This window comes from Chiloscyllium plagiosum, chromosome 26 (assembly GCF_004010195.1).
Source record: "Chiloscyllium plagiosum isolate BGI_BamShark_2017 chromosome 26, ASM401019v2, whole genome shotgun sequence".
In the NCBI taxonomy this organism is placed as follows: Eukaryota; Metazoa; Chordata; class Chondrichthyes; order Orectolobiformes; family Hemiscylliidae; genus Chiloscyllium; species Chiloscyllium plagiosum.
The window spans coordinates 40,638,648-40,650,107 of record NC_057735.1 but is presented as its reverse complement, the minus strand read 5'-3'; positions in this window follow the sequence as shown (position 1 = coordinate 40,650,107).

Here is an 11,460-nt window from a genome sequence, read left to right as displayed (position 1 = left end):
CCACTCAGTAGGTGGGTTCCGCTGAAGCCACAGCTAAATAATAAGAGACTGGATGGTTAATAAAGGGAACTGTAAATAGGATAACTGTAAATTCGAGTAATTCAATCTGTTCTTTACGACATGCAATGTATATATTTATGAACGACATGACAAATTGTACAAGTACCAAAGATTTATTTCTATGAATAAAGTATATTTTGAAATAAAAAAAAAATTGTGCTCCAAATGCACCCAAAACTCTGAACCTCTGCGATTATGATGGCACTAACAATAACAAGTTGATACAATAAGCAATAAGAACAGAACGTGCTGGAGAAAATCAGCAGGTCAGGCAGTATTTGTAGACAAAGAAACAAAGTTTATAGCTTTTCTTTCAGATTTCCAGCCCTCCACCCAGTCCCCAGCACAGCTTCATCTCTGTATCATGCTGCAGACCCAGGGGCACCACCCATCCTGCTCCCACACTGGTTGCAGACTTTTTGCAGACCCATCGCCGACTCCTGACCCAATAAACAAAAAGTGACTGACATTGATAAATTCATGAACTCACCACTACATCGCCAAAAGTATGTCAGATTACTTCTAGGTACTGCAAAACAATGAAATATACTGCAATTTAAGTGTGTTAACCCTCAAATAAAAGTACAGTCGAGTCTATCCTGTTGCATATTGGTACACAGAGCCATGGCTGGGACCTGCTTGGTTCAAATTATACTGCCAGGATGTGTGAGAGCTTGATATCAGTCTTCCAGAGACCAACACATATTGGAGATGTCCAGGTGAGCACTTTTCCCAAGACAGCACAGAAAATGCACTATACTGCAAACAGTTGGCAATGCCCCAGCAGATGGCATGGATATTCTGCAGCACTGCATTGGGATGAAATTAATGTGCGTATGCTAACTGCTTGTTGGGTAAAAATGAGATAGGAGTGCAGTTTGGTCCTGTAATAGCTGCGCATGTAAATTGGAGAGTGACTGTTGAATATCAAACCTAAACAAAGTCAAGAGAACTTCAAACAACAACCCTTTAAAGGGAGAAGTGGTAAATTAAAACAGACTGGATTATGATCTGGTCTGACAACAAAGATAAGGACAGGCTGACAAAAGCCCATTCAATAGCTAGCAAAAAGCTTCTGGCTGTTGGGGGCAGTCTCATATCCAGTTCTGAATCCCTTTATGGATAATCTCTTGGTATTTACAGACTAGACTCAGAGATTAAGAGATGAAATAGAGTTTTGTTTGACTTGGCACCTTCAGATTGGAATTGCAGCTGAACTGAGAGTTCAGCAGAACTGCACATTTGTTTAATCATTAATTCAATCATAGCTACACTCCCTTAATGAATTATGATGGAAATATTTCATGAGGCTACGGGAGGGTTCAAAGCAGCTTCTTGTGCTAGGAGGTGCAACGGTGTGAAGGGTTTGGCAGGAGTTGCAGAGCTAAGTGTACAGGTAACTGGAAGTACAGTTTCCAAATTTAAACTGATGAAAAGTTAGGGATGTTTGCAAGGTCAAATGAGAAAAATGCAGATGTTAAAAAGGGTTCTGGTTATGGAAGACAGAGTTGGGAAGAAGTGAGATGCTGCAAGTATTTGAAAATGTATTTGCTAAAGTGAACAATCTTGTAAGGCAAAAGACAGAAAATTACAGACCAATTAGCCTAACCTTGGTCGGGAGTAAGACCCAGGAATCCACTGTGAAGGATAAGATCTCTGAAATACTTGGGAGTGTACAGTGAAATAGGACAAAGTCAGCATGGTTTCATCAAGGGGAGCTCATACCTGACAAAATTGCGAGAATTCTTTGAGGAAGTACTGAGCAGGTTAGACCAAGAAGAGCCCATGTATGCCTGGACTTCAAGAAGGCCTTTGACAAGGTGCCGCACAGGAGTCTACTGAGTAAGATAAGGGCCCGTGATGTCAGAGACAAGATGCTGGCCTAGATAGAAGCTTGTCTGTCTGGCAGAAAGCAGAGAGTGGGGATAAAAGGGTCCTCCTCAGGATAGCAACTGGTGACAAGTGGTGTTCCACAAGGCTCAGTGTTGGGACCACAACTTCTCACTTTATACACACACGATCTATATGAAGGAACTGAAGGTATTCTGGATAAGTTTGCAGATGATACAGATAGTTAGAGGGACAGGTAGCATTGAGGAGGCAGGGGGGCTGCAGAAGGATTTGGACAGGTTAGGAGAGTGGGCAAAGAAGTAGCTGATGAAATACAGCAGGAAAAGTGTGAGGTCATGCACTTTGGTTGGAAGAATAGAGACATGGACTATTTTCTAAATAAGGAGAAAATTCAGAAGCCTGAAGTTCAAAGGGGACTTGGGAGTTCTAGTCCAGGATTCTCTCAAGGTAAACCTGCAGGTTGAGTCAGTAATTGGGAAGCAAATGCAATGATGGCATTTATTTTGAGAGGACTTGAAAATAAAAGCAGGGATGTACTTCCAAGGTTCTGTAAGGCTCTGGTCATAGCACATTTGGAGTTTTGGACACCATATCTCATGAAGAGTGTACTGGCCCTGGAGCATGTTCAGAGGACGTTCATTGAGAATGGTCCCAGGAATGAAAAGCTAAACATATGACGAATGTTTGAGGACCCTGCATCTATACATGATGGAGTTTAGAAGGATGGGGGAGGTGGGGGGAATGTAATTGAAATGTACAGAATATTGAGTGGCCTGGACAGCATGGATATTGAGAAGATGTTTCTCCTTGGTAGAAGAGGCAAGGACCTGAGGGCACAGCCTTAGAGTAAAAGGGAGACCTTTTAGAATGGAGATAAGGAGAAACCTCTTCAGCCTGAGAGTGGTGAATCTATGGAATTGATTGCCTCAGAAGGCTGTGGAGGCCAGTCATTGAGTATATTTAAGACTTAGATAGGTTCTGGATTATCAAGGGATCATTGGTTACAGGGTGAAAGTGTGAGAATGGAGTTGAAAAACTTATCAGCCATGGTTGAATGGCAGAGCAGATTAGATGGGCTGAATGGCCTAATTTCTGTACCTATGTCTTTTGGTCTTATGGAAACAAAGAGAAAGTTTTGAAAGTGACACATTGCCAGAATAGCACAGCAGGTCAAGCGGCATCCGAGGAGCAGGATAATCGATGTTTCGAGCATTAGCCCTTCATCAGGAATCATGCTTATGCCTGAAATGTTGATTTTCCTGCTCCTCGGATGCGGCCTGACCCGCTATTCTTTTTGAGCACCACACTCTCGACTTTGATCTCCATCATCTGTAGTCCTCACTTTCTCCACATTGCAAGAATAGCAAACAATATAGATCTGTGAGCACTGGGTGAACAGGATTTAGAGCAAGTTAAGATACAGGCAGCAAAATTTTGGACTAACTCAAGTTCATGGAGGTTGTTATGTCGAGGAAAAGTAAGGAGAGTACAGGAGGAATTAAATCTGAAGTGACAAGAGTGTGGATGAGGATTTCAATAATGGCAGAGAGGAACAGAGGTGAGAGATGTTACAGAGATAGGAAAAGGGAATCTACTGCCTTTACATTGAAGTTACCTTGTTGAGCTGCGCATGATTTATTTGGTGATTTGTCTCAGTCATGAATATAATGACGCAGCTCTTTCACATTAAGTCATACAGAAAACACCTAGTCACTTTTATATAAAGTAAATGCAAAACACATCCGATATTTAAATACTAAAGTACAATTGACAAAGCAGAAAGAAGCATATTGTCTTCAAATACTTACGCAGCATCAGTGAGAGTTTTACTTTTGCTGTTGTTCTCGATTTGAATTTCCACAGTCCTCTCAGAGATAGGCCTTGCCCTGACCTCCTCAGAGGATGTCATCCTCTATCACAGGTCAGAGGATGCTCATTCAACACATGGAATGCACAAGTAGAATGACAAATTAGCAACACTCAAATTAAATACTTGTTTAATGTACTCGTAAAAACACGCAACTTGTCAGAGCTACCCTGCTTGTTCTGTCCTATGTGTTTGTCATCGTCACTATTTTGGGACTTGGCTTAAATAGAACCAGCAAACCCACCACCAAATCCTTCCCTCTGTGATTAAAAGACGAGCTCCTATTGAGTATTGGCTCTTGTTAAAAATGTATCAAATTTCTGCCTGAATGTAGCTGCCTTTAGGATAGCGCCTTGGCCAAGATCTCATTGTGTTCTCAATTAAAACAGGACATAGAGACCTTGTTTTGTTACAAGCTCTACAGTTCAGCCATTTGAGTCATTATCAACTTAAGTAAAATGAAACAACAGAAGAAAGTGCAATGTTCCAACATAGCCCTGATATCAAGGACAGGCTTGGAGGAGGCTCTGCAACTCCTGCCAAAACCTTCACAACTTTACACCTCCTAGCACAAGAAGCTGCTTTGAATCCTCCCGTAGCCTCATGAAATATTTCCTCCATAATTCATTAAGAGAATGTAGCTATGATTGAATTAATGTTTAATCAAATGTGCAGTTCTCCTGAACTCTCAGTTCAACTGCAATTCCACCTTCTGAAGGTGCTGAGTCAGACACAACTCTGTTTCATCTCTTAATCTTTGAGTCTAGTCTGTAAATACCATGCAATTACCCATAAAGGGAATCAGAACCGGATACAAAACTGCAGGAGATGGTGTCACTTAATGGTAGAACTATCAATAATGGACAGATCCTAAATACAAATGAAATATGTACCTGAACCACTTACCCTTAAAGTCATGGAATAATACTACAAAGCCCTCATGTCTGCTCAATGCACAAGTCAGGTGTATGATGGAATATTCCCCATTTGCCTTGATGGGTGCAGCTCCGACAACACTCAAGAAGCTTGATGTCACCAGGACACAATAGTCCATTTGATTGGCACCTCATCCAAAAACATTCACTCCCTCCACCGATGACTCTTAGTGTGGACAATCTACAATGTGCACTGCAGAATTTCACCAAGGCTCATTAGGTTACACCTTCCAAATTCATGACCATTACTGTCTAGAAGGTCAAGGGCAACAGAAAATTGGAACACCATCACCTGTAAGTTCCCCTCCGAACCATTCACCATTCTGATTTAGAAATATATCACTATTCCTTCAATGTCACTTCAAAATTCTGGAACTCCCTCCGTAATAACATTGTGGATTTAGCTATGCCAAATGAATTGCAGCAATTCAAAAAGATAGCTCACTACCACATTATGAAGGATCTATCTGAATGAGCAACAAATACTGGCCCAGCCAAAGAACATAGAGCATGACACAGTACAGGTCCTTTGGCCCTCGATGTTGTGCTGACCTTTTATCCTACTTCTCACGTGTGAACAAAGGAAGTTACTATTTACTTCCAAACCTCAGCCAGACAGTCATATTGGTGTCCTAGCAAACAAGCACTTAAAAGAAGAGACACCAAATAAGAAGTAACAAGTTACAGGGATTGTACCAACATTCTGTGGCTTCTAATGGAAAGAAAAATTGTCATCACAATTTCTTTTTAATTCAGGTGCAACCAGAAACATGAATAAATTCAACTAAAAAGACAAGGTCTTATAGCAATAACAAATTCCAGAACAAGTTCATAACCTGAGGCAAGATTTTACTAACAGTAGTAACAAACCTTGACATTGTACTCATTAAAGCAAACAGTTAAATTGCTCTTGTTACTATTCATGAAAAGTGGCTTCAAAGTCCCTGGAAACTATGGCAGAACGTACAGCACAAGCAGTGACTGACAAATAAAATACATATAAAGGCCTCATTCAGATCTGGTGTTCACAAGAATGGTTAAGAACAGCTTGTTAAGTCATAGTGGTCACACGAGGAATGCTGCTAGATTTTCTGAATCACTTGCTTAAATCTTGCCCTGCTGCATCAAATATTTTGTAATAATGGTAATTTCTGTTGGAAATAAATGCTTTTCAAGGACATTATTTAGTACATCTGTTCTTGCAGTACATGTTTATCTCAAATTTAAATGTGGTGCGTGTAGCAGATGGTACGCACTACTGCCACTGAGCATCAGTGATGGGGAAGGGGGATGTTTGTGGATGTGGTGCCAGTCAAGTGAGCTACTTTATCTTGATCTTCCTGAGTGTTGTGGCAGCTGCAGTCATTCAGGGAAGTCAGGAGCTTTCCAACCTACTCCTGAGTTGTGCCTTGTCGCAGAGGAGGTGAGTAACCCCTCCCAGCAGGATTACTAGCCTCTGACCTGCTTTTGCAGCCACTGTTTTTATATGGTTAATCAAGTTCAGTTTCTGGTCAATGGTAAACCCAGGATGTTGATAATGTCTGGCATGCTTTTTGATGAAATCAACCAAAACCAGGCCAATCTGTATCCTACCATATCTCACATTCTATCTCCTCTCAATTCTAACTGATCAGTGTTTGCATCCAATCCTTCACCTTCAAATTTAAAAGCTTCATTTTTCCCAATGGCCTCTCCATCTCCAGCTCTTTAGCTTCTACAGAGATCCTGGATGTCATCATATGGAGTGTCTCCCTTCATCACTACTACATGTAGTGGCATAAGGAGACCCTTAAGTAGATAATAACCTGTTGTTGTGGTTCTGTTCGCCGAGCTGGAAGTTTTTGTTGCAAACGTTTCGTCCCCTGGCTAGGCGACATCATCAGTGCTTGGGAGCCTCCTGCGAAGCGCTTCTTTGATGTTTCCTCCGGTGTTTATAGTGGTCTGTCCCTGCCGCTTCCGGTTGTCAGTTTCAGCTGTCCGCTGTAGTGGTTGGTATATTGGGTCCAGGTCGATGTGTTTGTTGATGGAGTTTGTGGATGAATGTTGGGTCCAGGTCGATGTGTTTGTTGATGGAGTTTGTGGATGAATATACCAACCACTACAGCGGACAGCTGAAACTGACAACCGGAAGTGGCAGGGACAGATCACTATAAACACCGGAGGAAACATCAAAGAAGCGCTTCGCAGGAGGCTCCCAAGCACTGATGATGTCGCCTAGCCAGGGGACGAAACGTTTGCAACAAAAACTTCCAGCTCGGCGAACAGAACCACAACAACGAGCACCCGAGCTACAAATCTTCTCACAAACTTTGAAGATAATAACCTGCTACAGAAGGACCTCAGTCCTGGCGTAGTAATGTTTTGTAGTCAATGGATGCAGTGCTCCACAATATTGTCCTCTTTACACATGCCCCCTTCCAGCCTGCTCCCCAGAGGGCATAACATTCAATACATCAGTGACCTTTCAAAAGAATAATAAACAATGTTGTGTTCAATGTTGAATCTCAAACATAATGTGAACAGCAAAGTAAATGATGCAAATGTTTCCAGAGGTGTTAGCTCAGTTAAACTATCAGACAATTCATAACAGGTCATAACATAATTATTGGGTGCTGTAATAAATTAAACCCTTTGAGTTACCTGAGTGGAATATTTTCTGACCAGTTTACTTCCTGTACATACACAAGCACCAAATAATAAATCACACAATTGTTTAGTATGAGAGCATTGTGTGTTTTTTCCCTCTCTGAAACCCCACTAAAGCATTCAGCAACAACAAGTTATGTTTATATTACATTTTAATGTAATGAATCATTAACTGAAGCATTTTACACATGGAGATTCATATTGTTCAGGCCCTTGAGATGGGATTTAAAGCTGCAGAGTCTGGTAAGTTTGTAATTATGTTGGTATGAGCACTAAGGTTATATTGGAACTTACTGCTTTCAAATGCACAAGAAGCAACAGTTGAACTTTATCATTTTTTATTAATAAAAAATTAAAAGAGAAATTATTGGCTAGAATGAAAATATAAGAAAGATTTACATTCATGTAATGCCTTTCACAAACAGTGAATGTCTCAAGGTGCTTTACTGAATATTTTCTGAAGTACAGCTGCTGTCAAAACACAAGAAATATAGTAGCCAATTTAGCTAACTCCCACAAACAGCAATATGATGATGATCAGGTAATTTGTTTTTGTGGGATTAATTTACAGTTATGACTGACCAGTACACTGGGGATAACTTTCCAATATAAAACTGTACCAAGGGATCTTTCTGATGCAGCAGCCCGACAGTTGGAGTTTCAGTTTAATGCCTCATCCAAAAGATGGCAGTGCAGTACTCCCTCAGTATCTTAACTGAAGTATCAGCATAGATCTTTGTACTTATAAATATTTTTATTGAAGAAAAGGATTTTAGGTTTTTTTACAAAATTACAAAACTAGTACAAAATAGTATGACAACTTTATAATATAATAGCAACAATAAAAAACAAATTACTACTCTACTCCACAGACTACCGAGACATAGAAAAGAACAAAAAAACTCTATAAAACTACAGTTCAATAAATAACCAAGGAAAAAGAAGAAAAATAAATAAACAGACAAAATGAAATTATACCAAGTTAAAACAAGGTAGCTAAAGTTACATTCAATTAAATTACGACACTCAGCGCAATCGCATCACAGCTTCCCACCACTGGGAGCAGTAGTGAGTAGATCCGTATTTCTATGGGATTCTTCCTCCCAGGGGTCCCCAAACCGACAGACACAGTCCTCACATCCAGACAAAGGGTCTGGATAATATAGTCGGTACATCTACATCAACATAATCCAAGAAGGGCCGCAATATTCTGTAAAACAATTCTATTTTCTGGTGCACCATTCTCGAAAGGAAATCCAGGGGAATGTGTTCCATGACTATCCTATGCCAACTCGAGAGTCCTGGGGGATTTTCCGACACCCAGCTCACTAGAATGTTCTTCCTCACGCAGAAAGAATATTAAACAATTTCTTCCCATGTGCATCCAGGGAGGGAAGATTTGGAAGACCCAGAAGGAGGTATACCGGATCCAACCCAAGCTCAGTTCCCAAACCTTTGTCAAAGCATTCACTATGTCTGCCCAATACCTACGAATTCTGTGGCATGACCACAAGCAGTGGGTAAGAGTACCAACCTCCATTTTGCACTGGGACACATTGGGGACACCCCTGTCTTGAACTTCACAAGCCGTTCTGGTGCCAGGTGGGCCCTATGGAGGACCTTCAATTGAATAGCCTGAGTCCTGTTACAAATCACGATCTTCCTAACATTTTCCCAGATGTCCTCCCACACCCCTAATTCTTGAGTCCAAGTTTTATACATCCGCTCCATGTACTTTGACACATTACGACCTAGCATTTCCTTCTTTGTGTCACATCCAACTCTCGTTGCTGAGATATAAAAACAGACTGGAAAGACTCGGACGTCTTTCATTGGAGCATAGGATGATGGTGAAGGGTGACCTTATTGAGACTTATAAAACCTTGACAGTCTTAGATAAGATGAATGACAAAGGTCTTTTCCCTATGGTGGGGCAGTTCAAAACTAGGAGGCAGATTTTTAAGATGAGAGGAGAGAAATTTAAGAAGGACATGAGGGGCAACCTTTTTACACAGAGAGTGGTTCATGTGTGGAATGAACTGCCAGAGAAAGTGATAGATGCAGTTACAGTTACAACATTTATAAGACATTTGGATAAATTCATGAATAGGAAAGTTAAAAAATCACACAACACCAGGTTATAGTCCAACAGGTTTAATTGGAAGCACTAGCTTTCGGAGCACGGCCATAACCACCTGATGAAAGAGCAGCGCTCTGAAAGCTAGTGCTTCCAATTAAACCTGTTGGACTATAACCTGGTGTTGTGTAATTTTTAACTTTGTACACCCCAGTCCAACACCGGCATCTCCGAATCATGAATAGGAAAGGTTTGGAGGGATATGGGCCAAGTGCAGGCAGGAGGGACTAGTTTATTTAAGGAATATGGTTAGCATAGACTGGATGGACGAAGGGTCTGTTTCCATGCTGTATGACTCGATGACTCTGTTACTGTCTGTTTGAATATTGAAAATGCTATTCAATACGATTACCCGGATATGGAACAGAGACTGATACAAAACAGCTAGCAACTCTGCCATCACTTGAGAATCAATGTCAACCTGCTCTACTCTGCCCTACATGGCCCTTCTCGAGAAAAAATGTTTGCCGGTCCTGGCATAATTGTGTCTTTTATTATCTAGTGATTACGTAATTACTATTGTGGTTATTTAAGTCTTCTCTAATTGTATGCAAATCCACTCCAATAGTCTTATTAGCTTATTGTTCTCCAAGATTCATTATTTCAAAGGGTGGACCTTTCCATATACCTTATCTAATGGTACTACAAACAATGATGGACCATCACTGACTGAACACTGACACGCTATTTTCTTCAGGCACCTTTCTAAAGGAAGATATCAAGGTTATATCGAGGAGGTGACACATGGCTCAATGGTTAGCACTGCTGCCTCACAGCAACAGGGGTCCGGGTTTGATTCCAGCCTCAGACAACTGTTTGCGTGGAGTTTGCATGTTCTCCCTGTGTCTGCATGGGTTTCCAATGGGTACTCCAGTTTCATCCCACAGTCTAAAGATGTACAGTTTAGATGAATTGGCCATGCTAAATTACCACATTGTCCAGGAATGTATAGGTTAGGTGCATTAGTCAGGGACAGCCTGATATAGTTATGCTGGTATTTTACCAATCACATCCCATGCAACCACATCACCATCCCTGTTTGACAATCATGAAGCCTCATAGCATCAGGTCAAACACAGGTAAGGAAATCTCCTGCTGATTGTCATGTACTCTCCCATCATCGCCTTTGGCTGATAAGCCAAGCTGAACACCACTTGGAGGAAGGACTGAGAGTGGTGGTGAGTAATGTACTATAGGTGATGAATGTCAATGTGTATCATGACGAATGGTTCAACTGACTGAACCGTAACTGACTGAACTAATAGAATCCTAAAGGACATAGTTACCTGACTGAACTGATAGAGTCCTAGAGGATATAGCTGCCTGACTGAATCTGTGGCAGGTGGTGAAGGAACCAAGTGGGAAATAAAGGGTGCAATTCTAGGGTGGATATGGGAACAGAGATTGAGGGGTTTATGAGCAGTTGTCATTAAATGTGCACAAAAAGTGAAAAAGTGATTAAACTGAATCTTAGTGTTTTTTCTGGAAGCACAGAATACAAAAGCTAGGACGTTGTGATGAACTTCAAAACATATGTTTAGTCTCAAGTGAAGCATTGTGTCCAATTCAAGACACTTCATTGTAGGAAGAGTATAAGACTGTGAAGAGAGACAAGGAAAGATTCATGAGAATCTTCTTCAAGTAGGCCAGATGGAAAGACTTTTAGAAGTGTTCAAAGCCTTGAGGGAGCGAGATAGAGAGAAAAGGTTGAGTATCAGACGACGCCAAATAAAGGTGATTGGAAAAAGAAGCAATGGTAATTTAAGGAAGCACACTTTTGCACAACGAGTGGTTAGCCTGTAGAACACCCAACCTGAGTGTATGTGGATGCAGATTCAATCAGGCTTTACAAAGGGAGTTGGATGATCACTGGAAGAGAAAGAGCTACAAGGAGACAATGGTATAGTGAGACTAGAGAGAGCTAACACAGGCACAATGGACCAACTGGCCTCCTTATGTGTAAT